The 27,355-nt window shown below is 38.8% G+C and overlaps 1 pseudogene; it reads left to right on the forward strand.

Annotated features, from left to right (window-relative positions):
* Positions 1–472: 472 nt before the first annotated feature.
* LOC130705516 (transforming acidic coiled-coil-containing protein 3-like) lies at positions 473–27,355 on the forward strand (annotated as a pseudogene).

Below are 27,355 nucleotides of genomic sequence, written 5' to 3' on the forward strand. Positions count from 1 at the left end.
TTTTTTCAGTATTTTAAGGATGACATTTGGGTCTGTGTCAGGGATCACCAAGACTGCACCCATGCTCAATGATTCACTGGAAAGATCACCAGACTCAGAAAATCTGTTAAACTTACATTTATGGGTTATTATTACAAAAGATACCAATTAAAATCAGTGAGGGGAAAAGGGTTTTATGAGGCAAACTCCAGGAAAAACAAGACACAAGTTTTCAGGTGTTCTCTCTCAGAGGAGTGGCATGGATACATTTAAGTCTCTGAGCAACAATGTGTGATGAAATATGCAAATATTGTCAACCAGAGAAGTTCACTGAAGTCCAGGGGTTTTAGTGGGGGCTCAATAACACATGCATGTGGTGCTTGCTTGCAAGAGTGACCTCAGCTACTCAGACTGTAGCCCCTCACAGAGCAAAAACAAATGTTCACCGTAAATCATATTGTTTACATAATTTATCTGATCAAGCTGGTACCTCATGGCCTACAGCCTTAGGGATACACTCTCTTATCAGGTAAGTATTCCAAGGATGCAGAGCTTATCTCCCAAGAGCTGGACAAGGGTCAGTCCTGAAGACAACCTTTTCTTGGGAGTGTGCAGGATTTGAGCAATGTTGGCCTGCTGGGTTAACACTTCCCTGCATGGCAGATTGCCCTTTTTATTTTTTTTTAACATCTTTATTGGAGTATGATTGCTTTACAATAGTGTGTTAGTTTCTGCTGTATCACAAAGTGAATCAGCTATACATACACATATATCCCCATTTCTCCTCCCTCTTGCATCTCCCTCCCACCCTCCTTATTCCACTCCTCTAGGTGGACACAAAGCACTGAGCTGATCTCCCTGTGCCATGCAGCTGCTTCCCACTAGCTATCTATTTTACATTTACTAATGTATATATGTCCATGCCACTCTCTCACTTCTTCCCACATTACCCTCTCCCTTCCCAGTGTCCTCAAGTCCATTCTTTACATCTGTGTCTTTATTCCTGTCCTACCCTTAGGTTCTTCAGAACCATATTTTATTTTTGATTCCATATATACATTTTAGCATACAGTATTTGTTTTTCTCTTTAGGACTTTCATCACTCTGTATAACAGTCTCTATGTCCATCCACTTCATACAAATAACTCAATTTCATTTCTTTTAACGACTGAGTAATATTCTATTATATACATGTGCCACATCTTCCTTATCCATTCAACTGTCGATGGACACTTAGGTTGCTTCCATGTCCTAGCTATCGTAAATAGTGCTGCAATGAACATTTTGGTACATGACTCTTTTTGAATTATGGTTTTCTCACGGTATATGCCCAGTAGTGAGATTGCTGTGTCATATGGTAGTTCTATTTTTAGTTTTTTAAGGAACCTCCATACTGTTCTTCATAGTGGCTCTATCAATTTATATTCACAACAACAGTGCAAGAGGGTTCCCTTTTCTCCACACCCTCTCCAACATTTATTGTTTGTAGATTTTTTTAATGATGGCCATTCTGACTGGTGTGAGGTGATACCTCATAATTTTGATTTTCATTTCTCTAATGATTAGTGATTTTGAGCATCCTTTCCTGTGTTTGTTGGCAATCTGTATATCTTCTTTGGAGAAATGTCTCTTTACGTTTTCTGCCCATTTTTGGATTGGACTGTTTGTTTTTTTGATATTGAGCTGCATGAGCTGCTTGTATATTTTGGAGATTACCCCTTTGTCAGTTGCTTTGTTTGCAAATATTTTCTCCCATTCTGAGGGTTGTCTTTTTGTCTTATTAATGGTTTCCTTGGCTGTTCAAAAGCTTTTACGTTTCATTAGGTCCCATTTGTTTATTTTTGTTTTTATTTCATTTCTCTAGAGGTGGGTCAAAAAGGACATTGCTGTGATTTATGTCATAGAGTGTTCTGCCTATGTTTTCCTGTAAGAGTTTTATAGTGTATAGCCTTACATTTAGGTCTCTAATCCATTTTGAGTTTATTTTTGTGTATGGTGTTAGGAAGTGTTCTAATATCATTCTTTTACATGTAGCTGTCCAGTTGCCCCAGCACCACTTATTGAAGAGGCTGTCTTTTCTCCATTGTATATTCTTGCCTCCTTTATCAAACATAAGGTGATCATATATGCATGGGTATTTCTCTGGGATTTCTATCCTGTTCCATTGATCTATATTTCTGTTTTTGTGCCAGTACCATACTGTCTTGATTACTGTAGCTTTGTAGTATAGTTTGAAGTTGGGAACCCTGATTCCTCCAACTCCATTTATATTCCTGAAGATTGCTTTGGCTATTCAGGGTCTTTTGTGTTTCCATACAAATTGTGAAATGTTTTGTTCTAGTTCTGTGAAAAACACCAATAAGAATTACAATGAATCTGTGGATTGCTTTGAGTAGTATAGTCATTTTCACAATGTTGATTCTTCCAATCCAAGAACATGATATATATCTCCATCTGTTTGTATCATCTTTAATCTCTTTCATCAGTGTCTTTTAGTTTTCTGCATACAGGTCTTTTGTCTCCTTAGGTCGGTTTATCCTAGGTATATTTTTATGTTTGTTGCAATGGTAAATGGGAGGGCTTCCTTAATTTCTCTTTCAGATTTTTCATCATTAGTGTATAGGAATGCAAGAGATTTCTGTGCATTAATTTTGTACCCTGCTACTTTACCAAATTCATTGATTAGCTCTAGTAATTTTCTGGTAGCATCTTTAGGGTTCTCTATGTATAGTATCATGTCATCTGCAAACAGTGACAGCTTTACTTCTTCTTTTCTGATTTGGATTCGTATTATTTCTTTTTCTTCTCTGATGGCTGTGGCTAAAACTTCCAAAACTATGCTGAATAATAGTGGTGACAGTGGGCAACCTTGTCTTGTTCCTGATCTTAGTGGAAAAGTTTTCAATTTTTCACCATTGAGAATGATGTTGGCTGTGGGTTTGTCATTATGTCAACATAATAAGTTGAGGTAAGTTATCTCTATGCTTACTTTCTGGAGGGTTTTTCTCATAAATCGTTGTTGAATTTTGTCAAAAGCTTTTTCTACATCTATTGAGATGATCATATGCTTTTTCTCCTTCAGTTTGTTACTGTGGTTTATCTCATTGATTGATTTGCATATATTGAAGAATCCTTGCATTCCAGGGATAAACCCTACTTGATTGGGGGTATGATCCTTTTAATGTGCTGTAGGATTCTGTTTGCTAGTTTATTGTTGAGGATTTTTACATCTATGTTCATCAGTGATATTGCCTGTAGTGTTCTTTTTTGTGTAACATCTTTGTCTAGTTTTGGTATCAGGGTGGTGATGGCCTTGTAGAATGAGTTTGGGAGTGTTCCTCCCTCTGCTATATTTTGGAAGAGTGCGAGAAGGATAGGTGTTAGCTCTTCTCTAAATGTTTGATAGAATTTGCCTGTGAAACCATCTGGTCCTGGGCTTTTGTTTGTTGGAAGATTTTTAGTCACAGTCTCAATTTCAGTGCTTGTGACTGGTCTGTTTATATTTTCTGTTTCTTCGTGGTTCAGTCTCGGCAGGTTGTGCATTTCTAAGAATTTGTCCATTTCTTCCAGATTGTCCATTTTATTGGCATATAGTTGCTTGCAGTAATCTCTCATGATTCATTGTATTTCTGCATTGTCAGTTGTTACTTCTCCTTATTCATTTTTAATTCTGTTGATTTGAGTCTTCTCCCTTTTTTTCTTGATGAGTCTGGCTAATGGTTTATCAATTTTGTTTATCTTCTCAAAGAACCAGCTTTTAGTTTTATTGATCTTTGCTATCATTTCCTTCATTTCTCTTTCATTTATTTCTGATCTGACCTTTATGATTTCTTTCCTTCTGCTAACTTTGAGCTTTTTTTTGTTCTTCCTTCCCTAATTGCTTTAGGTGTGAGGTTAGGTTGTTTATTTGAGATCTTTCTTGTTTCTTAAGGTAGGATTGTATTGCTATAAACTTCCCTCTTAAAACTGCTTTTGCTGCATCCCATAGGATTTGTTTCACATGTTTTCCTTGTCATTTGTTTCTATGTATTTTTTGATTTCTTCTTTGATTTCTTCAGTGATCTCTTGGTTACTAAGTAGTGTATTGTTTAGCCTCCATGTGTTTGTATTTTTTACAGATTTTTTTCCTGTAATTGATATCTAGTCTCATAGCATTGTGGTCAGAAAAGACATTCGATATGATTTCAATTTTCTTAAGTTTACCAAGGCTTGATTTGTGACCAAAGATATGATCTATCCTGGAGAATGTTCCATAAGCACTTGAGAAGAAAGTGTATTCCTTTGTTTTTGGATGGAATGTCCTATAAATATCAATTAAGTCCATCTTGTTTTATGTATCATTTAAAGCTTGTGTTTCCTTATTTATTTTCATTTTGCATGATCTGTCCATTGGTGAAAGTGGGGTGTTAAAATACCCTGCTGTTACTGTGTTACTGTTGAATTTCCCTTTTATGGTTGTTAGCATTTGCTTTATGTATTGAGGTGCTCCTATGTTAAGTTCATAAATATTCACAATGTTATATCTTCTTCTTGGATTGATCCCTTGATCATTATGTTGTGTCCTTCTTTGTCTCTTGTAATAGTCTTTATTTTAAAGACTATTTTGTCTGATATGAGAATTGCTACTCCAGCTTTCTTTTGATTTCCATTTGCATGGAATATCTTTTTCTCTCCCCTCACTTTCATTCTGTGTGTGTCCCTAGGTCTGAAGTGGGTGTCTTGTAGACTGCATATATATGTGTCTTGTTTTTGTACCCATTCAGCCAGTCTATCTATTTTGTTTGGAGCATTTAATCCATTTACATTTAAGGTAATTATCGATATGTATGTTCCTATTATCATTTTGTTAATTGTTTTGGGTTTGTTATTGTTGGTGTTTTCTTTCTCTTGTGTTTCCTGCCTAGAGAAGTTCCTTTAGCATTTGTTCTAAAGCTGACTTAGTGGTGCTGAATTCTCTTAGTTTTTGCTTGTCTGTAAAGGTTTTAATTTCTCCATCAAATCTGAATGAGATCTTTGCTGGGTAGAGTAATCTTGGTTGTAGGTTTTTCTCTTTCATCGCTATCAATATGCCCTGCCACTCCCTACTGGCTTGCAGAGTTTGTGCTGAAAGAACAGCTGTTAACCTTATGGAATTCCCTTGTATGTTATTTGTTGCTTTTCCCTTACTGCTTTTAATATTTTTTCTTTGTATTTAATTTTTGGTAGTTTGATTAATATAGGTCTTAGCATGTTTCTCCTTGGATTTATCCTGTGTGGGGCTCTCTGCACTTCCTGGACTTGATTGATTATTTCCTTTCCCATATTAGGGAAGTTTTCAACTATAATCTCCTCAAATATTTTCTCAGTCCCTTTCTTTTTCTCTTCTTCTTCTGGGGCCCCTATAATTCAAATGTTGCTGCATTTAATGTTGTCTCAGAGGTGTCTAAGACTGTCCTCAGTTCTTTTCATTCTATTCTCCTTATTCTGCTCTGTGGTAGTTATTTCCAGTTTTTTGTCTTCCAGGTCACTTATCTGCTCTTCTGCCTCAGTTTTTCTGCTGTTGATTCCTTCTGGAAATTTTAAATTTCATTTATTGTGTTGTTCATCATTGTTTGTTTGCTCTTTAGTTCTCTTAGGTTCTTGTTAAATGTTTCTTGTATTTTCTCCTTTCTATTTCCAAGATTTTGTATCATCTGCACTATAATTATTCTGAATTCTTTTTCAGGTAGACTGCCTATTTCCTCTTTATTTGTTTGGTCTGGTGAGTTTTTACCTTGCTCCTTCATCTGCTGTGTATTTGTCTGTCTTCTCATTTTGCTTAACTTACTGTGTTTGGGGTCTCCTTTTAGCAAGTGGCAGGTTCTTAGCTCCCATTGTTTTTGGTGTCTGCCCCCAGTGTGTAAGGTTGATTCAGTGAGTTGTGTAGGCTTCCTGTTGGATGGCACTGGTGCCTGTGTTCTGGTGGATGAGGCTGGATCTTGTCTTTCTTGTGGGCAGGACTGCATCTGGTGGTGTGTTTTGGGGTGTCTGTGGACTTATTATGATTTTAGGCAACCCCTCTGCTAATGTGTTGGGTTGTGTTCCTGTATTGCTAGTTTTTTGGCATAGGGTGTCCAGCACTGTAACTTGCTGGTTGCTGAGTGGAGCTGTTTCTCAGCATGAGATGGAGATCTCTAGAAGAGCTTTCGCCATTTGATATTATATGGGGCCAGGAGGTCTCTGGTGGACCAATGTCCTGAACTCGGCTTTCCCAACTCAGAGGCTCATGCCTGACACCTGGACAGAGTACCAAGTCCCTGTCAGCCACTCGGCTCAGAAGAAAAGGGAGAAAAAAAAACAAGAGAGAGAGAAAAAAGTAAAAAATAAAATAAAATAAAGTTATTAAAATAAAACAATATTATTAAAAATAAAAAACTAATTTAAAAAAAAGGAATGAAAGAAGAGGACAACCAAACTAAAAAACAAATCCACCAATGATAACAAGTGCTAAAAACTATACAAAAAATAAAAAATAAAGGAAGGGAACAACCAAATCAGTAAACAAATCTACCAATGATATAAACTCTAAATACTAAAGTAAAATAAACATAAAACCAGAAACAAATTAGATGCAGAAAGCAAACCCCAAGTCTACAGTTGCTCCCAACATCCACTGTCTCAATTTCAGGATGATTCATTGTCTCTTCAGGTATTCCACAGATGCAGGGTACATCAAGTTGATTGTGGAGATTTAATCCACTACTCCTGAGGCTACTGGGATTAATTTCCCTTTCTCTTCTTTGTTTGCACAGCTCTTGTGGTTCAGCTTTGGAGTTGGCCCCACTTCTGCATGTAGATCACCTGAGTGCATCTGTTCCCTGCCCAGACTGGATGGGGTTAAAGGAGCAGCTGATTAGGGGGCTCTGGCTCATGCAGGTCACTGGGAAGTAGGGGTACAGAATCCGGGGCGAGCCTGTGGCGGCAGACGCAGGCATGACATTGCAACAGCCTGAGATGTGCCATGTGTTCTCCCGGGGAAGTTGTCCCTGGATCACGGGACCCTGTCAGTGGCGGGCTGCACAGGCTCCTGGGAGGGGAAGTGTGGATAGTGACCTGTGCTTGCACACAGGCTTCTTGGTGGCTGCTGCAGCAGCCTTAGCATTTCATGCCTGCTTCTGTTGTCCACGCTGATAGCTGAGGCTCACACCTGTCTCTGGAGCTTGTTTAGGCAGTGCTCTGAATCCCCTCTCCTCATGCACCCCGAAACAATGGACCCTTGCCTCTTAGGCAGTTCCAGGCTTCTTCCCAGACTCCCTCCAGACTAGCTGTGGTGCACTAGCCCCCTTCAGGCTGTGTTCACACAGCCAACCCCAGTCCTCTCCCTGGGATCTGACCTCCGAAGCCCAAGCCTCAGCTCCCAACCCCAACCCGGCCCAGAGGGTGAACAGACAAGCCTCTCAGGCTGGTGAGTGCTGGTCGGCACCAATCCTCTGTGTGGGAATGTCTCCGCTTTGCCTTCTGCACCCTTGTTGCTGTGCTCTTCTCCATGGCTTCAAAGCTCCCACCCACCCACCCACCCCCTGTCTCTGCCAGTGAAGTGGCTTCCTAATGTGTGGAAACTTTTCCCCCTTCACAGCTGCTTCCCACAAGTGCAGGTCCCATCCCTATTTTTTGTCTCTGTTTTTTCTTTTTTCTTTTGCCCTACCCAGGTACCTGGGGAGTTCCTTGCCTTTTGGGAAGTCTGACGTCTTCTGCCAGTGTTCAGTAGGTGTTATGTAGGAGTTGTTCCACATATAGATGTATTTTTAATGTATTTGTAGGGAGGATGGTGATCTCTACATCCTACTCCTCCGCCATCTTGAAGTTCCCTCCAGATTGCTCTTTTTTATATAAAATCTATTCCCTTTCCTTATACTGTAATAATTTTTTCTGTGCACATGGCAAGACAGTTAGAAACAATGTTTCCCATCTTTTCTTGCAGCTAATCATGACTATGTGGCCAACTTCTCCCCAACAGTTTATATGAAAATCACACCATTGCTTAAAAGGAAATTGCTTTCCTCGGGCTTTCTTTGTTTGTTCATTCCTGTGAGAAAGATGATGGCTCTGCAACTCAGCCTCAACCTATGACCCAGAAATTCTGCAACTGACAATATATTCCAAGAAATTCTCACACACGTCCATAAGGGGGCATTTACAAATATGTTCATCAACCATTGTTTGAGGCAGCAGCAATTTGGAAGCAATCGAGTTGTCTGTCACTGGAAGAACAGATAAGCAAAGTGTGGTGGATTCATACCAATCAGGTTGATGCTCAAAATATGTGACAAATGTTATGGCATCAGTCTCAGTCAGTCAAAATGAATACCAGCCTTAGCACTGGAGCAGGGTCCTGGAGACCTCCCAAGTCCCCTCCCCACAAAATAGCTTGGTGTTAACCCTGTAAATGATGGATTGTGGAGAAATCCATTCATCTATCAGAGGAGCCCTCAGGAGACCCTAAATAGAGACTATTCATCAATTCATGTTAAAGCATTTCTATATTTTAACAACTTGTATGAGCGTACACCTGCATACCGACTGAAAAACAGCCCTGTGTGGAGTACTATGCTTTAGTTAGTATAAGTGGACTACATGTTCACACAGCAATATAGATCAAGAAAATAACAAATAAAATGAGATGTAGAGCAGAATATCATTTAAATTAAATATATTTGCACACAAGCACCAGCAAACATCTTATAAGAACATATAAAAAAGGGTATGTTTTATTTGATCTTGTTGAATGAGCACAGGGAAATGGAAATATGGAATGGGTGTGAAGGGGAACAAATAAAAAAGAAGGGATCTTGTGTAGATCAATGTTGATAAGGTCCAAAATATTCCATTTACAACCGAACTTTCTCTGAGTCTAGCCAAATGTAGTTAGGCTGTTGCCACAAATATTTTGTACGTTAATAAACTTATGCAGAAGAAAGTAATTGCATTAGAAGGAATATTTTGCCCAGATAACTTGTTTCTACAAAAAGCAGTTTTCAAAACTCAGTTCATAGGAGGGAGACAACTTATTAAGGAATCTGAGAAAGAAACATAGAAAAAATGGGATTTTGGATGAGCCTCAAATGGTAGATAAGATTTCAACTGGCAAAGATTGGAGAATACAGAATTTCTGACAAAGAGAACATACATAAAATCAGGGAAGATAAATAAATAAAAGGAATACAAATACTACGTTCAATTTCACTACTAGTGATCAGCCTGTTCTGATGGTCTATTTCTTCCCGATTCAGTCTTGAAAGAGTGTATGTTTATAGAAATTTATCCTTTTCTTCTAGGTTTTCCAGTTTGTTGGCATATCATCGTTCATAAAATTATCTTATGATTTTTTGTATCTATGTGATATTGGCTGTCATTGCTTCTCTTCCATTTCTTATTTTATTTATTTATTTCTTTTTTTCTTGATGAGCCTGGCTATGTGTATATCGATGTTGTTTATGTTTTCAAAAACCCTCACAACTGCTCACTCTCCATGGCTATTGCAGCACTCACTCTAGTGTGGAGCTATGCCATGAGGAAGAGGGGCCAGAGTGGGTATTCAGTTTGGGTCAGGGCATGAGCTGGAGAGGTCCTGGCACTAGTCAAAATACCAGACCACTCTCAATATGCTGCCCCATGGACCAGTAATGGTTGCCCTTGCCCTGTTTGGATACTGTGCTGGGTCTGACCTGGCTCTGTCCCTTACAATTGTACCCTCTCCTCAGCCACTGCAGGCTTTGCCCTGGTGTGGAGCTGCACCATGGGACAAGCGAGGACATGATAAGTGCCTTGGTCAGGCTGAAGTGTGCCTGAGTTGGTCATGGGAAACCAGCCAGAGTCCCAGGAAGTTTCAATCTGCTTCCTCCACCTTGTTTCAGGAGTAAGCAAATGTGTGGCAACCTTCATGAGCAGAGTCTAGGTTTCTTACAGTACTGCTGTAGTCCCACTGGTTTTCAAACCAGCTAAGAGGACTTGTTCTCCTGGTGTTCCCCAGGGCTGGGGTGCTCAATATGTAGTTCTAAATTCTCACTCCCCAGGGAGTATCTCCAAGCCTGTGATACCTCCCTCCTCTGCTGGGTCCCCTCGTAAGAGCACAGGTCCCAACTTGATTGCTTCTCTTCCCTTCCTACCCAACTCTGTGTGGTTCTTTCTTACAGCCTTGGTTATATAAGAATCTTTCTGCCAGTCTCAAGTCACTTTCAGTGAAAATAGCTCCACATGTAGATGTATTTTTGATGTACTTGTGAGGAGAGATGAGCTCCATATCCTCCTACTCCACCATCTTGACCCCCTCCTAGGAGAATCTATAAAAATTATCTTTAAAGGGGCAGAATGGACTTCATCTACATGTGCTATAATTTTTATAGATTCTCTTGCTGCTGCCTTTGCATGAAAATCAGCTAAGGTATTTCCCTGAGACAAGCAGTTTGTACCCTGATGACACATCTTCCCCGAGAATTCTGCCTGAGGCAAAACTGGTGGAACATGATTTATTAGGAGCTCCAGCTGTTCCTGTGCATGTTCACCCTGTGCATGTGTCCTCAGGCCTGGGGGTCTGCCACTTCCTATGAGGCCCATCATGGATGTGCTGCAGACTGCCAGAAAGATCTGGATGCAGTGGTGGAAACAACATAAAAGGAGAACCTGTTGATGAAAAGCCAGTGTGAGGGGCTCCACATGAAGACCCAGGAAATGGGGAAAATCATAAATGGGTTTTAGGGGATGGAGGAGGTTCAGAAACAGAAGGAACTTGCTAAAGCGTAAATCCAGAAGGCTCTTTTCTTTTCTTAAAACCATTCAAACCTTGCTTTATTTGCTGTTTTTTTTATGAAAGTTCCATTCAATTCGTTTATCTTTGTTAAAGTAAATGAGTGTGTTTCAATATAAGTGCCTGTAGACCTCTAACTCAAAGGACTCTGAGGCTGTTATACAAGGTCCCACCATGGTCTTTCAAGTGTCTCAGGTAAGGTTAAAACTGTCCCCTTGGGTCCAGGAAGTATCTTCAGTCTCCAAATAATGGTGAGGCTAATCATGTCCCCTGAGTCAAACCTGTACCACCTCTCCACTGAGGGAAATATTTCTTCAACTTGAGCATTCACAAGCATGTCCAAAACAAGAGAAAACTTAAGGTAAACTTATAGCTAAATAATATGTTACTTACTTTTTTTTTACAAATAAGTACCTCTAAAGTTAATTCTTTTTTTTTTTTCCATTCTTAACTGAATTTATTATTTTTTTATTTCAGTATAATTGATTTATAATGTTATATTAGTTTCAGGTATGCAACATAATTCAATATTTGTATACAATTGAACTTTGAACAACATGGATTTGAACTTCACAGGTCTACTTATACCCAGATTTTTTTCAATAATTACATACTGCAGTACTACACAATCTGCAGTTGGGTGAATCCACAAAACAAGACCCACAACACAGGGGAACCAAGTGTAATGTTATACTCAGATTTTCAACTGTGTAGGATTGGCACCCCTAACCCCTGCATTGTTCAAGGGTCAGGTGTATATTGCAAAATGATCACCACAATAAGTCCAGTTTTCCATCACCATACATGGTTACAAAATTTTTTTCTTGTGATGAAAACTTTCAAGATCCACTCTCATTCTCATAGCTACTTTTAAATATGCAATACAGTATTGTTAACTATAATCACCTATGACATTCACTTCATAACTGGAAATTTGTACCATTTTACCCCCTTCACCCATTTCACCCTCCCAAACACCATAGGCAACCACCAATCAATTCTCTATATCCATGAACTCCATTTTTGGGGGAGGAGGTGTTTTTTGGTGTTTTGTTTTTAGATTCCACAAATAAGTGAGATCTTATGGTATTTATCTTTCTCTATCTGACTTATTTCACTTAGCCTAATGCCTTCCAGATCCATCCATGTTGTCACAAATGGTAGGAATTCCTTTTTTTTATGGCTGAATAATATACCATTTTAAATATATACCACAACTTCTTTATTCATCTATCCATTGATAGACACTTAGGTTGTTTTCATGTCTTGGCTGTTGTAAACAATGCTGCTATGAATATGGGTGTGCAGGTAATTTTTCAAGTTAGTGTTTTCATTTCCTTTGGATATATACCCACAAGTGGAACTACTGGATCATAGTGTAGTTCTATTTTTAATTTTTTGAGGTACCTCCATGTTTTACCAATTTAGAATCCCACCAACAGTGCACAACTGTTTCTCTTTCTCCATATCTACACCAGCATTTGCTATCTCTTGTATTTTTGATCATGGCCATTCCAACAGGTATGAGGTGATATAACATTGTGGTTTTAATTTGGATTTCCCTAATGACTAGTAGTTTAGAACATTTTTTCATGTACCTCTTGGCTATTCTTAGAACTTATTTGGAAAAATGTCTATTCAGGTCTTTTGCCCATTTTAAATTGGATTATTTATTTTACTATTGAGGTATATGAGTTTTTATATATTTTGGATATTAAAACTTTGTTAAATATATGGTTTGCAAATATTTTTCCCCTTCCATAGGTTACCTTTTTATTTTCTTGATAGTTTCTTTTGCTGTGCAGAAGCTTTTTAGTTTGATGTAGACCCACTCATTTATTTTTTATTTTGTTGCTTGTACTTTAGATGTGATTTCCAAAATTTATTACTAAGGCTTATGTCAAGTATTTTCTCCTATGTTTACTTCTGAGAGTTTCATCATTTAAGGTCTTGCAATTAATGCAATTTCTTGTCTTTTTTATAATAGCCATTCTAACAGGTGTGAGATTATATCTTATGGCTTTGATTTGAATTTTCCTGATAATTAGTGATGTTGAGCATCACTTCATGTACCTGTTGGCCATTTGTATATCTTCTTCAGAAAAATGTCTATTCAAATCCTCTGCCCACTTTTTAAGTAAATTGTTTCTTTTTTTTGCTATTGAGTTGTTTGATTTCTTTATATACTTTGGATATTAACCCCTTATCAGATATACAGTTTGAAAATATTTTCTCCAATTCATAGGTTACCTTTTCATTTTGTTGCTGGTTTCCTTTGTTGTCTAAAAAGATTTTAGTTTGATGCGGTCCCACCTATTTATTTTTTGTTGTTGTTGCCTTTGCTTTTGGTGTCAGATCTAAAAAATCATCAACAAGACTGATGTCAAGAAGCTTACCACCTATGTTTTTTTTCTAGGAGTGTCATGGTTTTAGGTCTTACATTAAATTCTTTAATTCAACTAAAGTTAATTTTTGTCTATGGGGTAAGATAGTGATCAAGTTTCATTCTTTTGTATGTGTCTATTCAGTTTTCCCAACTCCATTTATTGAAGAGACTGACCTTTCCCCATTGTATATTCTTGGCTCTTTTGTCATAAAGTAATTGTCCATACATGCACGAGTTTATCTCTGGACTCTCTATTCAGTTCCATTTATCTCTATGTCTGTTTTTATGCCAATACCATATGGTTTTAATTAGTATAGCTTTGTAATACAGTTTAAAATCAAGACACACAATGTCTCCAGGTTTATTCCTCATTTTCAAGATTTATTTAGTCATTTTGGGGTTTTTCATGGTTACATACAAATTTTAAGATCGTTTGCTCTATTTCTTTTTTTTTTTAATGCCATTGGCATATTGATAAGTATCACATTTGATCTGTAGATTACTTTGGGTAGTGTGGACATTTTAACAATACTAATTCTTTAAATCCATTAACATGGAATATCTTTCCATTTCTTTGTGTCCTCTTCATTTGCTTTTATCAATGCCTTACAGTTTTCAGTGCAGAAGACTTTCACCTCCTTGGTTAAATTTATTCCTAGGTACTTTTTTTTTTTGATGCAGTTCTAAATGGGATTGTTCTCTTAGTTTCTTTTTCTGATAGTTCATTATTAGTATATACAAATGCATCAGATTTTTGTATATTGATTTTTGTATCCTGCAACTTTGTTGAATTCATTTATTAGTTCTAACAGTATTTTGGTGGAGTCTCTAGGGTTTTCTATATATAATATCATGTCATCTGCAAACGGTGACAGTTTTACACCTTCCTTTCCAGTTTGGATGCCTTTTATTTCTTTTTCTCGTCTAATTGCCCTGGCTAGGTCTTCTAATAATATGCTAAATAAAAGTGGGCATACTTGTCTTATTCCTGATATTAGAGGAAAGCTTAAACCTTTTCACCATTGACTATGATGTTAGCTGTTGGTTTGTCATATATGGTCTTTATTATGTTGAGATACGTTCCCTCTATACACACTTTGTTGAGAGTTTTTATCATGAATGGATGTTGAATTTTGTCAAAAGCTTTTCCTTCATCTATCAAATTGATCATATGAGTTCTATCCTTCATTTTTTTAACATGGTGTATCATATTGATTGATTTGCAGATGTTGAACCATCCTTGCATCCCTGGAATGAATCCCACTTGATCATGGTGTATGATCCTTTTACCATATTGTTGCGTTTGGTTTGCTAATATTTTGTTGATTTCTGCATCTATATTCATCAGTGATATCAGCCTGTAATTTTCTTTTCTTGTGGTGTCCTCTCTGGTTTTGCTATCAGGGTAATGCTGGCTTCATAAAATGATTTCATAAGTGTTTCCTTCTCTTCTGTTATTTTGGAAGAGTTTGAGAAAGATTGATACTAATTATTCTTTGAATCTTTGGTAAAATTCACTAGTGAAGCCATCTAGTCCTGAACTCTTTTTTCTTAAGAGGTTTCTGGTTAAGAAGTTTTCTCTATTTCATTTATTTACACTCTGATATTTGTTGTTTTTATCCTTCTACTAACTTTGGGTTTGATTTCTTCTTCTTTTTCTAATTCCTTGAGCTGTAAAGATAGGTTGTTTATTTGAGATTTTTCTTTTTTCCTGAGATAGGTGTATGTTGCTATTAACTTTCCTCTTAGAACTGCATTTGCCATATCCCATAATATTTGGTATGTTCCATTTCCGTCTTCATTTGTCTCAAGGTATTTTTTGATTCTTCTTTTGATTTCTTTTCTGACTGGTTGTTCAATAGCATGTTGTTTAATCTTCACATATTTTAAATTTTCTAGTTTTCTTCTTATTTATTTCTAGTGTTGTGGTTGGAGAAAATGCTTAATATGAGTTCAATCTTCTTAAATTTATTAAGACTTGTTTTGTGGCCTAAGATACGACCTATCCTGGAGAATATTCCATGCACACTTGAGAAAAAATTTTCATTCTGTTTCTTTTGGATGGAATGTTTGAGAGAGAGAGGAAGCCAATGTGGTCTAACGTGTCATTTAGGGATGATATTTCCATTTTGATTTTCTGTTTGCATGATCCATTCATTGATATAAGTTCCCTATTTATTGTATTGCTGTCTATTTCTCCCTTTAAGCCTGTTAATATTTGTTTTAAATACATAGGTTCTTCTATATTAGGACATAAATATTTGCAAATGTTATAGACTCATTGGATTGACCCATATATCATTACATAATGCCCTCCTTTGTTTCTGATCATGGTCCATGTTTTAAAGTCTATTTTGTCTGATAAAACTATTGCTACTCCAGCTTTCTTTTGGTTTCCATTTGCATGGAATATCTTCTCCAGCTCTTCACTTTCAGTTTGTGCCCTTAGATCTGAAGTGAGTCTCTTTTAACAGTACAGAGATGGGTCTTTTTTTAAAATCCATTTAACCACTCAGTCTTTTGATTGGGGAATTTAGTTCATTTACACTTAAGGTAATTATTGAGAGGTATATACTTATTGCCATTTCATTAATTGTTCTCTGGTCACTTAGTAGTTTCTCTCTATACCTTTCTTCTTCTCTTGCTCTCTTAATTTGTTATTTGATGACTTGTTATGTTATGCTTAGATTCCTTTCTCTTTAACTTTTGTGTATGTACTATAGGTTTTGCACTGTAGTTACTATGCTGCTTACATATATAAACTTAGATTTAAAACAGTCTACTTAAATAGATAACAACTAAGTTTGAACACATTCTAAAGCTCTACATTTTTACTCTACCCCAAAATTTTGTTTTTGATGTCACATTTCAATTTTTTTGTGTTTACCTCTTAACTAATTGTTGTAGTTACAGTTATTTTTATTACACTTGTCTTTTAACCTTCATACTAGCTATATAAGTGATTATTATATTATATTTACTATATATTTACCCTTACCAGTGAAATATATATTTCACGTTTTCTTTTTTTTTTTTTTTTAATATCTTTATTGGAGTATAATTGCTTTACAATGGTGTGTTAGTTTCTGCTTTATAACAAAGTAAATCTGTTATATGTATACATATGTGCCCATATCTCTTCCCTCTTGCATCTCCCTCCCTCCCACTCTTCCTATCTCACCCATCTAGGTGGTCACAAAGCACCAAGCTGATCTCCCTGTGCTATGTGGCTGCTACCCACTAGCTATCTGTTTTACGTTTGGTAGTGTATATATGTCCATGCCACTCTCTCACTTTGTCCCAGCTTACCCTTCTCCTTCCCCATATCCTCAAGTCCATTCTCTAGTAGGTCTTCATCTTTATTCCCATCTTGCCCCTAGGTTCTTTATGACTTTCTTTTTTTTCTTTTTAGATTCCATATATATTTGTTATCATACAGTATTTGTTTTTCGCTTTCCAACTTACTTCACACTGTGCGACAGTCTCTGGGTCCATCTACCTCACTACAAATAACTCCATTTCGTTTCTTTTTATGGCTGAGTAATATTCCATTGTATATATGTGCCACATCTTCCTTATCCATTCATCTGCTGATGGACACTTCAGTTGCTTCCATGTCCTGTCTATTGTAAATACAGATGTAATGAACATTTTGGTACATGACTCTTTTTGAATTATGGTTTTCTCAGGGTATATACCCAGTAGTGAGATTGCTGGGTTGCATGATAGTTCTACTTTTAGTTTTTAAGGAACGTCCATACTGTTCTCCATAGTGGCTATATCAGTTTACATTCCCACCAACAGTGCAAGAGGGTTCCCTTTTCTCCACACCCTCTCCAGCATTTATTGTTTGTAGATTTTTTGATGATGGTCATTCTGACCAGTGTGAGATGATATCTCATTGTAGTTTTGACTTGCATTTCTCTAATGATTAATGATGTTGAGCATTCTTTCATGTGTCTGTTGGCAATCTGTATATCTTCTTTGGAGAAATGTCTATTTAGGTCTTCTGCCCACTTTTGGATTGGGTTGTTTGTTTTTTTAATGTTGAGCTGCATGAGGTGCTTGTAAATCTTGGAGATTAATCCTTTGTCAGTTGCTTCATTTGCAAATATTTTCTCCCATTCTGAGAGTTGTCTTTTCATCTTGTTTATGGTTTCCTTTGCTGTGAAAAAGCTTTGCAGATTCATTACGTCCCATTTGTTTATTTTTGTTTTTATTTCCATTTCTCTAGGAGGTGGGTCAAAAAGGATCTTGCTGTGATTTATGTCATAGAGTGTTCTGCCTATGTTTTCCTCTAAGAGTTTGATAGTGTTTGACCTTACATTTAGGTCATTAATATATTTTGAGTTTATTTTCGTGTATGGTGTTAAGGAATGTTCTAATTTCATTCTCTTACATGTAGCTATCCAGTTTTACCAGCACCATTTATTGAAGAGACTGTCTTTTCTCCACTATATGTTCTTCCCTCCTTTATCAAAGGTAAGGTGACCATATGTGTGTGGGTTTACCTCTGGGCTTTCTATCCTGTTCCATTGATCTATATTTCTGTTTCTGTGCCAGTACCATACTGTCTTGATTACTGTAGCTTTGTAATATAGTCTGAAGTCAGGGAGCCTGATTCCACCAGCTCCGTTTTTCTTTCTCAAGATTGCTTTGGCTATTCAGGGTCTTTTGTGTTTCCATACAAATTGTGAAATTTTTTGTTCTAGTTCTGTGAAAAATGCCAGTGGTAGTTTGATAGGGATTGCATTGAATCTGTAGATTGCTTTGGGTAGTAGAGTCATTTTCACAATGTTGATTCTTCCAATCCAAGAGCATGGTATATCTCTCCATCTATTTATATCATCTTTAATTTCTTTCATCAGTGTCTTATAATTTTCTGCATACAGGTCTTTTGTCTCTTTAGGCAGGTTTATTCCTAGATATTTGGTTCATTTTGTTGCAATGGTAAATGGGAGTGTTTTCTTAATTTCACTTACAGAGTTTTCATCATTAGTGTATAGGAATGCAAGAGATATCTGTACATTAATTTGTATCCTGCTACTTTACCAAATTCATTGATTAACTCTAGTAGTTTTCTGGTAACATCTTTAGGATTCTCTATGGATAGTATCATGTCATCAGCAAACAGTGACAGCTTTACTTCTTCTTTTCCAATTTGTATTCCTTTTATTTCTTTTTCTTCTCTGATGGCCGTGGCTAGGACTTCCAGAACTATGTTGAATAATAGTGGTGAGAGTGGGCAACCTTGTCTTGTCCCTGATCTTAGTGGAAATGGTTTCAGTTTTTCACCATTGAGGACGATGTTGGCTGTGGGTTTGTCACATATGGCTTTTATTATGTTGAGGAAAGTTCCCTCTATGCCTACTTTCTGGAAGGTTTTTACCATAAGTGGGTGTTGAATTTTGTCAAAAGCTTTCTCTGCATCTATTGAGATGATCATATGCTTTTTCTCCTTCAATTTGTTAATATGGTGTATTACATTGGTTGATTTGCATATATTGAAGAATCCTTGCATTCTTGGGATAAACCCCACTTGATCATAGTGTATGATCCTTTAATGTGTTGCAGGATTCTGTTTGCTAGTATTTTGTTGAGGATTTTTGCATCTATGTTCATCAGTGATATTGGCCTGTAGTTTTCTTTCTTTGTGACATCTTTGTCTGGTTTTGGTATCACGGTGATGGTGGCCTCGTAGAATGAGTTGGGGAGTGTTCTTCCCTCTGCAATATTTTGGAAGAGTTTGAGAAGGATAGGTGTTAGCTCTTCTCTAAATATTTGGAAGAAGTTGCCTGTGAAGCCATCTGGTCCTGGGCTTTTGTTTGTTGGAAGATTTTTAATCACAGTTTCAATTTCAGTGCTTGTGATTGGTCTGTTCATATTTTCTGTTTCTTCGTGGTTCAGTCTCAGAAGGTTGTGCATTTCTAAGAATTTGTCCATTTCTTCCAGGTTGTCCATTTTATTGGCATAGAGTTGCTTGTAGTAATCTCTCATGATCGTTTGTATTTCTGCAGTGTCAGTTGTTACTTCTCCTTTTTCATTTGTAATTCTATTGATTTGAGTCTTCTCCCTTATTTTCTTGATAAGTCTGGCTAATGGTTTATCAATTTTGTTTATCTTCTCAAAGAACCAGCTTTTAGTTTTATTGATTTTTGCTATTGTTTCTTTCATTTCTTTTTCATTTACTTCTGATCTGATCTTTATGATTTCTTTCCTTCTGCTAATTTTGGGGGTTTTTTGTTCTTCATTCTCTAATTGCTTTAGGTGTAAGGTTACATTGTTTATTTGAGATGTTTCTTGTTTCTTAAGGTAGGATTGTATTGCTATAAACTTCCCTCTTAGAACTGCTTTTGCTGCATCCCATAGGTTTTGGGTCGTCGTGTTTTCATTGTCATTTGTTTCTAGGTATTTTTTGATTTCCCCTTTGATTTCTTCAGTGATCACTTGGTTATTAAGTAGTGTGTTGTTTAGCCTCCATGTGTTTGTATTTCTTACAGATTTTTTTCCTGTAATTGATATCTACTCTCATAACGTTGTGGTCAGAAAAGATACTTGATACAATTTCAATTTTCTTAAATTTACCAAGGCTTGCTTTGTGACACAAGATATGATCTATCCTGGAGAATGTTACATGAGCACTTGAGAAGGATGTATGTATTCTGCTGTTTTTGGATGGAATGTCCTATAAAGATGAATTAATTCCATCTTGTTTAATGTATCATTTAAAGCTTGTGTTTCCTTATTTATTTTCATTTTGCATGATCTGTTCATTGGTGAAAGTGGAGTGTTAAATCCCCTACTATGATTGTGTTACTGTCGATTTCCCCTTTTATGTTTGTTAGTATTTGCCTTATGTATTGAGGTGCTCCTATGTTGGGTGCATAAATATTTATAATTGTTATATCTTCTTCTTGGATTGATCCCTTGATCATTATGTATTGCCTTGTCTTTTGTAATAGTCTTTGTTTTAAAGTTTATTTTGTCTGATATGAGAATTGCTACTCCAGCTTTCTTTTGATTTCCATTTGCATGGAATATCTTTTTCCATCCCCTCACTTTCAGGCTGTATGTGTCCCTAGGTCTGAGGTGTTTCTCTTGTAGACAGCATATATACAGGTCTTGTTTTTGTATCGATTCAACCAGACTATGTCTTTTGGTTGGAGCATTGAATTCATTTACTTTTAAGGTAATTGTCAATATGTATGTTCCTATTACCATTTTCTTAATTGTTTTGGGTTTATTATTGTATGTGTTTTCCTTCTCTTGTGTTTGCGGCCTAGAGAAGTTCCTTTAACATTTGTTATAAAGCTGGTTTGGTGGTGCTGAATTCTCTTAGCTTTTGCTTGTCTGTAAAGGTTTTAATTTCTCTGTAAAACCTGAATGAGATCCTTGCTGGGTAGAGTAATCTTGGTTGTAGGTTTTTCTCCTTCATCACCTTAAATATGTTCCACCACGCCCTTCAGGCTTGCAGAGTTTCTGTGGAAAGATCAGCTGCTAACCTTATGGAGATTCCCTTATGTGTTATATGTTTTTTTTCTCTTGCTGCTTTTAATATGTATTCTTTATATTTAATTTTTGATAGTTTGATTAATATGTGTTTGGTGTGTTTCCTCTTGGATTTATCCTGTATGGGACTCTCTGTGCTTCCTGGACTTGATTAACTATTTCTTTTCCCATATTAGGGAAGTTTTCAACTATAATCTCTACAAATATTTTCTCAGTCCCTTTCTTTTTCTGTTCTTCTTCTGGGACCCCTATAATTCGAATGTTGGTGTGTTTAATGTTGTCCCAGAGGTCTCTGAGACTCTCCTCAATTCTTTTCATTCTTTTTTCTTTATTCTGCTGTGCAGTAGTTGTTTCCACTATTTTATCTTCCAGGTCACTTATCCGTTTTTCTGCCTCAGTTATTTGGCTATTGATCCCTTCTAGAGAACTTTAAATTCATTTATTCTGTTGTTCATCACTGTTTGTTTGCTCTTTAGTTCTTCTGGGTGTTTGTTAAATGTTTCTTGTATTTTGTCCATTCTATTTCCCAGAATTTGAATCATCTTTACTATCATTATTCTGAATTATTTTTCAGGTAGTCTGCGTATTTCCTCTTCATTTGTTAGGTCTGGTGGGTTTTTGCCTTGCTCCTTCATCTTCTGTGTGTTTCTCTGTCTTCTCATATTGCTTAACTTACTGTGTTCGGGATCTCCTTTTCGCAGCCTGCAGGTTCGTAGTTCCCGTTGTTTTTGGTATCTGTGCCAGTGGCTAAGTTTGGTTCAGTGGGTTGTGTAGGCTTCCTGGTGGAGGGGACTAGTGCCTGTGTTCTGGTGGATGAGGCTGGATCTTGTCTTTCTGGTGGGCACGTCCATGTCTGGTGGTGTGATTGGGGGTGTCTGTGGCCTTATTATGATTTTAGGCAGCCTCTCTGCTAATGGATGAGGCTGTGTTCCTGTCTTGCTTGTTGTTTGGCATAGGGTGTCCAGCACTGTAGCTTGCTGGTTGTTGCGTGAAGCTGGGTCTTGATGTTGAGATGGAGATCTCTGAGAGATTTTCACCATTTGGTATTACGTGGAGCTGGGAGGTCTCTTGTGGACCAGTGTCCTGAAGTTGGCTCTCCCACCTCAGAGGCACAGCCCTGATGCCTTGTTGGAGCACCAAGAGCCTTTCATCCACACAGCTTAGAATAAAAGGGAGAAAAAATAGAAAGAAAGAAAGAAAGAAAGAGGATAAAATAAAATAAAGTAAGATAAAATAAAATAAAGTTATTAAAATAAAAAATAATTATTAAGAAAAAAAAATTTTTTATGTAAAAAAAAAAAGAACAACAGACGGACAGAACCTTAGGACAAATGGTGAAAGCAAAGCTATACAGACAAAATCTCACACAGAAGCATACACATACACACTCACAAAAAGAGGAAAAGGGGAAAAAATAATATATCTTGCTCCCAAAGTCCACCTCCTCAATTTGGGATGATTAGTTGTCTATTCAGGTATTCAACAGATGCAGGTACATCAAGTTGTTTGTGGAGCTTTAATATGCTGCTTCTGAAGCTTCTGGGAGAAATTTCCCTTTCTCTTCTTTGTTCGTACAGCTCCCAGGGTTCAGCTTTGGATTTGGACCCATCTGTGCGAGTAGGTCGCCTGAGGGCTTCTCTTCTTTGCTCACACAGGACGGGGTTAAAGGATCAGCTGCTTCAGGGGCTCTGGCTCACTCAGGCTAGGGGGAGGGAGTGGTACAGATGCTGGGCAAGCCTGTGGTGGCAGAGGCCAGTGTGATGTTGCACCAGCCTGAGACGCGCCGTTTGTTCTCCAGGGGAAGTTGTCCCTGGATCACGGGAGCCTGGCAGTGGCGAGCTGCACAGGCTCCCAGGCGGGGCGGTGTGGATAGTGACCTGTGCTTGCACACAGGCTTCTTGGTGGGGGCAGCAGCAGTCTTAGCATCTCATGCCCGTCTCTGGGGTCCGCGCTGATAGCCGCGGCTCACTCCCATCTCTGGAGTTCATTTAGGCGGCGCTCTGAATCCCCTCTCCTCATGCACCAGGAAACAAAGAGGCAATAAAAAGTCTCTTGCCTCTTCGGCTGCTCCAGACTTTTTCCCAGACTCCCTCCTGGCTAGCTGTAGCGCAGTAGTCCCTTCAGGCTGTGTTTGTGCTGCCAACCCCAGTCCTCTCCCTGGGATCTGACGGAAGCCCGAGCCTCAGCTCCCAGCTCCCAGCCCCCGCCCACCCCAACGGGGGAGCAGACAAGCCTCTCGGGCTGGTGAGTGCTGGTTGGCACCACTCCTCTGTGCGGGAATCTCTCCGCTTTGTGCTCTGCTCCCCTGTTGCTGTGCTCTCCTCCGTGGCTCCGAAGCTTCCCCCCTCTGCCCCCTGCAGTCTCCACCCGTGAAGGGGCTTCCTAATGTGTGGAAACCTTTCCTCCTTCACAGCTTCCTCCCCGAGGTGCAATTCCCATCCCTGTTCTTTTGTCTCTGTTTTTTCTTTTTTCTTTTGCCCTGCCCAGGTATGTGGGGAGTTTCTTGCCTTTTGGGAAGTCTGAGGTCTTCTGCCAGCGTTCAGTAGGTATTCTGTAGGAGTTGTTCCACACGTAGATGTATTTCTGATGTATTTGTGGGGAGGAAGGTGATCTCCGCGTCTTACTCTTCCACCATCTTGAAGCTCTCCCCTCATATGTTTTCTTGTTACTGATTAACACCCTTTCTTTTCAGCTTAAAGAATTCCCTTCAACATTTCTTGTAAGGCCAGTTTAGTGGTGATGAAGTCATTTAGGTTTTGTCTGTCTGGAAAACTGTATCTTTCATTCAATTTTAAATGATACTGTTGCCTGTTAGTTTTTGGTTGGAAATTTTTCCTTTCAGTACTTTAAATATATTGTGCCACTCCCTTCTGGCCTGGAAATTTCTGCTAAAAAATCTTCTGGTAGTCTTATGAGAGATTCCCTTGTAGGTAGTAAGTTGTTCTTCTCTTGCTGCTGTAAGATTATTTTCTTGTCTTTAACTTTTGACATTTTATATATAATGCCTCTTTGTGTGAGTCTCTTCTGGTTTATCTTATTTGGAGGTATTTGGGCTTCCTGTATATAGACGTCTATTTCCTTTACCAAGTTGGGGAAGTTTTCAGCCATTATTTCTTCAAATAAATGGTCTGCCCCTTTCTCTTTCTCTTTTCCTTCTGGGTCCCCTATAATGTGAATGTTAATCTGTTTGATGTTATTCTCTAATTCTCGTAAGCTATCCTCACATTTTTTCATTCCTTTTTTCTTTTTGCTGTTCTGATTGGGTGAGTTCCACTGCTCTGTCCTCGATTTCACTGATCCTTTTTTCTGCCTCATCTAGTCTGCTGTTGAACTCCTCTGGTGTACTTTTTGGTTCAGTTATTGCATTCTTCAATGTGATTTTTATTTGGTATTTTCATCTGTTTTCTATCTCTTTGTTGGAGTTTTCATTGTGTTCATTCTCTTCTCTAGTTCAGTGAACATCTTTATGACCATTACTTTAAACTCTTTGTCAGGTAAATTACTTATCTCCATTTCAATAAGGTTAAGATTTTTTCTGAGGTTTTATTTTGTTCTTTCATTTGGAACATAATTCTCTGTTTCTTCATATTTCTTGACTCTCCATGTTGGTTTCTATGTGTTAGATAAAACAGCCACCTCTCATATTCTTGAAGGAGTGGCCTTGTGTAGGAGATGAACCTTATCATTCAGCTCTGCCCTAACTCTCAGTTGTTTCTGAAACCTTTGTAATTGTCCAAGCAACCTTTTATTTTTAGTAACTTTCAGTAGTTGGGGGTGTGCCAAGACCTGCCAGTGCCCCAAAGGGGAGGATCTCATTCAGCGCCTAGATTCAGGATGAGTGGAAGCCAGACCCTCAGACAAGAGTTGTTTTTTTTTTTTTTAATAAATTTATTTATTTATTTTTGGCTGTGTTGGGTCTTTGTTTCTGTGCGAGGGCTTTCTCTAGTTGTGGCAAGTGGGGGCCACTCTTCATCACGGTGCGTGGGCCTCTCATTATCGTGGCCTCTCTTGTTGCGGGGCACAGGCTCCAGACACGCAGGCTCAGTAGTTGTGGCTCACGGGCCTAGTTGCTCCACGGCATGTGGGATCTTCCCAGACCAGGGCTCAAACCCGTGTCCCCTGCATTAGCAGGCAGATTCTCAACCACTGTGCCACCAGGGAAGCCCAAGAGTTTTTAAAGTATGCAAATATATATAGCTCTGTGAGACTGCAAGCATAAACCCTTCTGGCCAACAGAGCCATGCAATCTGGAGGTATCCCCTCCATTGGAGTTGCAAAAATTTGGGCTCTGGACAGCTCCTTTCTGGAAGAGATCAGCAAGCTATAGTGAGGCAAAGGGAGAGTGAAAAAATGGCATCGATCAGACTGCATTCCCTGAGAGCACCTCCTAGTTGTGTGTCAGACCTGAAGCCTGGTCCTCAGGCCAAAACTCTAGGACAAGCAAATAGGTCTCTTTTACAGAAAGACTGAGGATATGTTTCAGTTGGATATCTCTGCAGTGCTCTGGGGTGGTAACATGCCAAGGACTGTCTCTTTGATTATTACAACCCCATGGAACCCAAGAACACAGCCCCCCTGTCCTCCAGAGTCAGGTGATCAAAAGGTGTCCCCTGGATGACAGCTGCAAAAACCAGGGCACCCTATGTAAAAACCAGAGTACCAGATGCATGTAAAATCTCCCCTCCTGGAGGTACTGGTGCTGTGGAGCATGGCTGGGGGAGAGTGTGAAGATAGTGCCCACTCTTTGAGGTCTCTGGAAAGGATTACAGTCATCCCTTAGATGTGTGTTTAATTAGAAGCCTTCTCATCAGGTTGTAGTTATGATGCTAGTCTAATAGGTCACTTTCATAGAAAGACAGCTCTTGGGTCTGTTGCCTCTTGTTGTGCCCTGGGGGGCAGGGGGTAGCCATTTAAAAACTATTTTTTCATTACCGTCCTGTGGGACCCCTGCTCATAAGCTCCACTGGCCACCAGAGACAGGTGATGTAGAGGTGTCCCCTGGTGGCATCTGCAAAAATGAGGGTGCCAGACATGGATATGAGCTCCTTTCTGGGAGAAACAGGTGAGCTTGAGCAAGGCAGAGGGAGAGCACAAAGAATTCATCCACAGGCCTCCATTCCTTGAGAGCACCTCCATAGGCCCCTAATTATATGGAAAACCAGAATCCTGTCCCTCAGACTGAAGTTCTTGGATAAGCAAATAGATGTCTTTCATAGAAAGACTGGGGGTGTGTTTCAGACTGCTATCTGTGCAGTCCGCTGGGTTGGTAATCTGCCAAGAACTGTCTCTCAGATTGTTACAGTCTCCTGGGACCCAGGATTGTAAACTCCCCTGGCCTCCAGAGCCAGGCGATCCAGAGGGTGTCCTCTGGGTGGCAGCTTCAAAAACCAGTGTACCAGACATGTGTAAAAACTCCCCACTAGGAGATAATCACACTCTGGAGTGCAGCAGAGGGAGAGAGCAAAGACCCCATCCACTGGCTGGGATGTGGCAGAAGATGAGCATATAGATGCATGTAGATGGACTGGGGAAAAGGAAAATAAAAGGAAAGAAAAAAAAGGGTGCCCACCAGCTGGAGTGCAAAGATAGCACCTACAGGTTAGAATGAGGCAGAGGGGGGACATATAGATGGCACTCGAGGAAAAGAGAGGATAACAATAACAAAGACCAAAAAAAGATGAAAAGATGGTGTCTGCTGGCTAGAATGAAATAGAGGAAGAGTGTCAAGATGGTGCCCACTGACCAGCAGACCCCTAGATATGTCCTAATTTAGATGCCTGCCACTCTGGCTGCCACTTTAAGATTAGCAAATGAGCCGCAGTCACATAAAGTCTGGGCCTCTCTCGATAGGCTGCCTCTGAGCTAAGCCCTGGGGCAGGTGAATCCAAGCACCGGAGCCCTTTAAGAGCCATTTCAGATCATTATAGTCTTGTGGTTCTTTTGGACATGAACCCCATTAGTTTTCAAAATTAGATCTTTTGGAGTCTCATCTCTCAGGTGCAGGTCTTAAAAGTTGGAGTGTCCAATGTGAGGTTCCAACACTTTGCTCCTCAGGGAGAGTCTCTAGGTTGTGAGTCCCCTCCCTATGGTGGGTCGCTGTGCTAGTGATAGAGTTTATGGTGAGACTGTGTCCTAGCATCTCTTACTCGTTTTGACGTGGGCCTTCTCTTGCTTGCCAGATGAATAGGGGTTGCTCAGACAATTTTTAGGTTTTTTTCAGAGGAAGTTGTTCCATATGTAGCTGCGGATTTGGTGCGCCTGTGGGGGGAATTGAGCCCAGGATTCTCTTACATGGCCGTCTTGAACTGGTACATCCCCAAATCCAGAAGGTTCTGAAGGAAAAGGACCAACTTACCACAGACTTGAACTTTGTGGAAAAATCTTCTCTGACATCTTCAAGCAGTTTGAGAAACAGAAGGTGATTGAAGGCTACCACACACATGATGAATCACTGAAGAAGTGTGTTGAGGATTACATAGGAAGAATTGAAAAGGAAGGCCAAAGATATCCAGCACTGAAGGCCCACACAGAAGAGAAGCGCAAGCTGGCAAATGAGGAAATTGCCCAGGTCCAGCTTTTCCTGGGCCTTCCAGGAAAACCTAAGGAAGAAGCAGACACACATCCACTCACTGGAGAAGAACATTGCGCAGAAGACTAACGAAAACAATGAACTGATCAGAATCTGTGACAACTTCATTTCCAAGATGGAAAAGATCTGA

This window comes from Balaenoptera acutorostrata, chromosome 17 (genome assembly GCF_949987535.1).
Source record: "Balaenoptera acutorostrata chromosome 17, mBalAcu1.1, whole genome shotgun sequence".
Lineage (NCBI taxonomy): Eukaryota > Metazoa > Chordata > Mammalia > Artiodactyla > Balaenopteridae > Balaenoptera > Balaenoptera acutorostrata.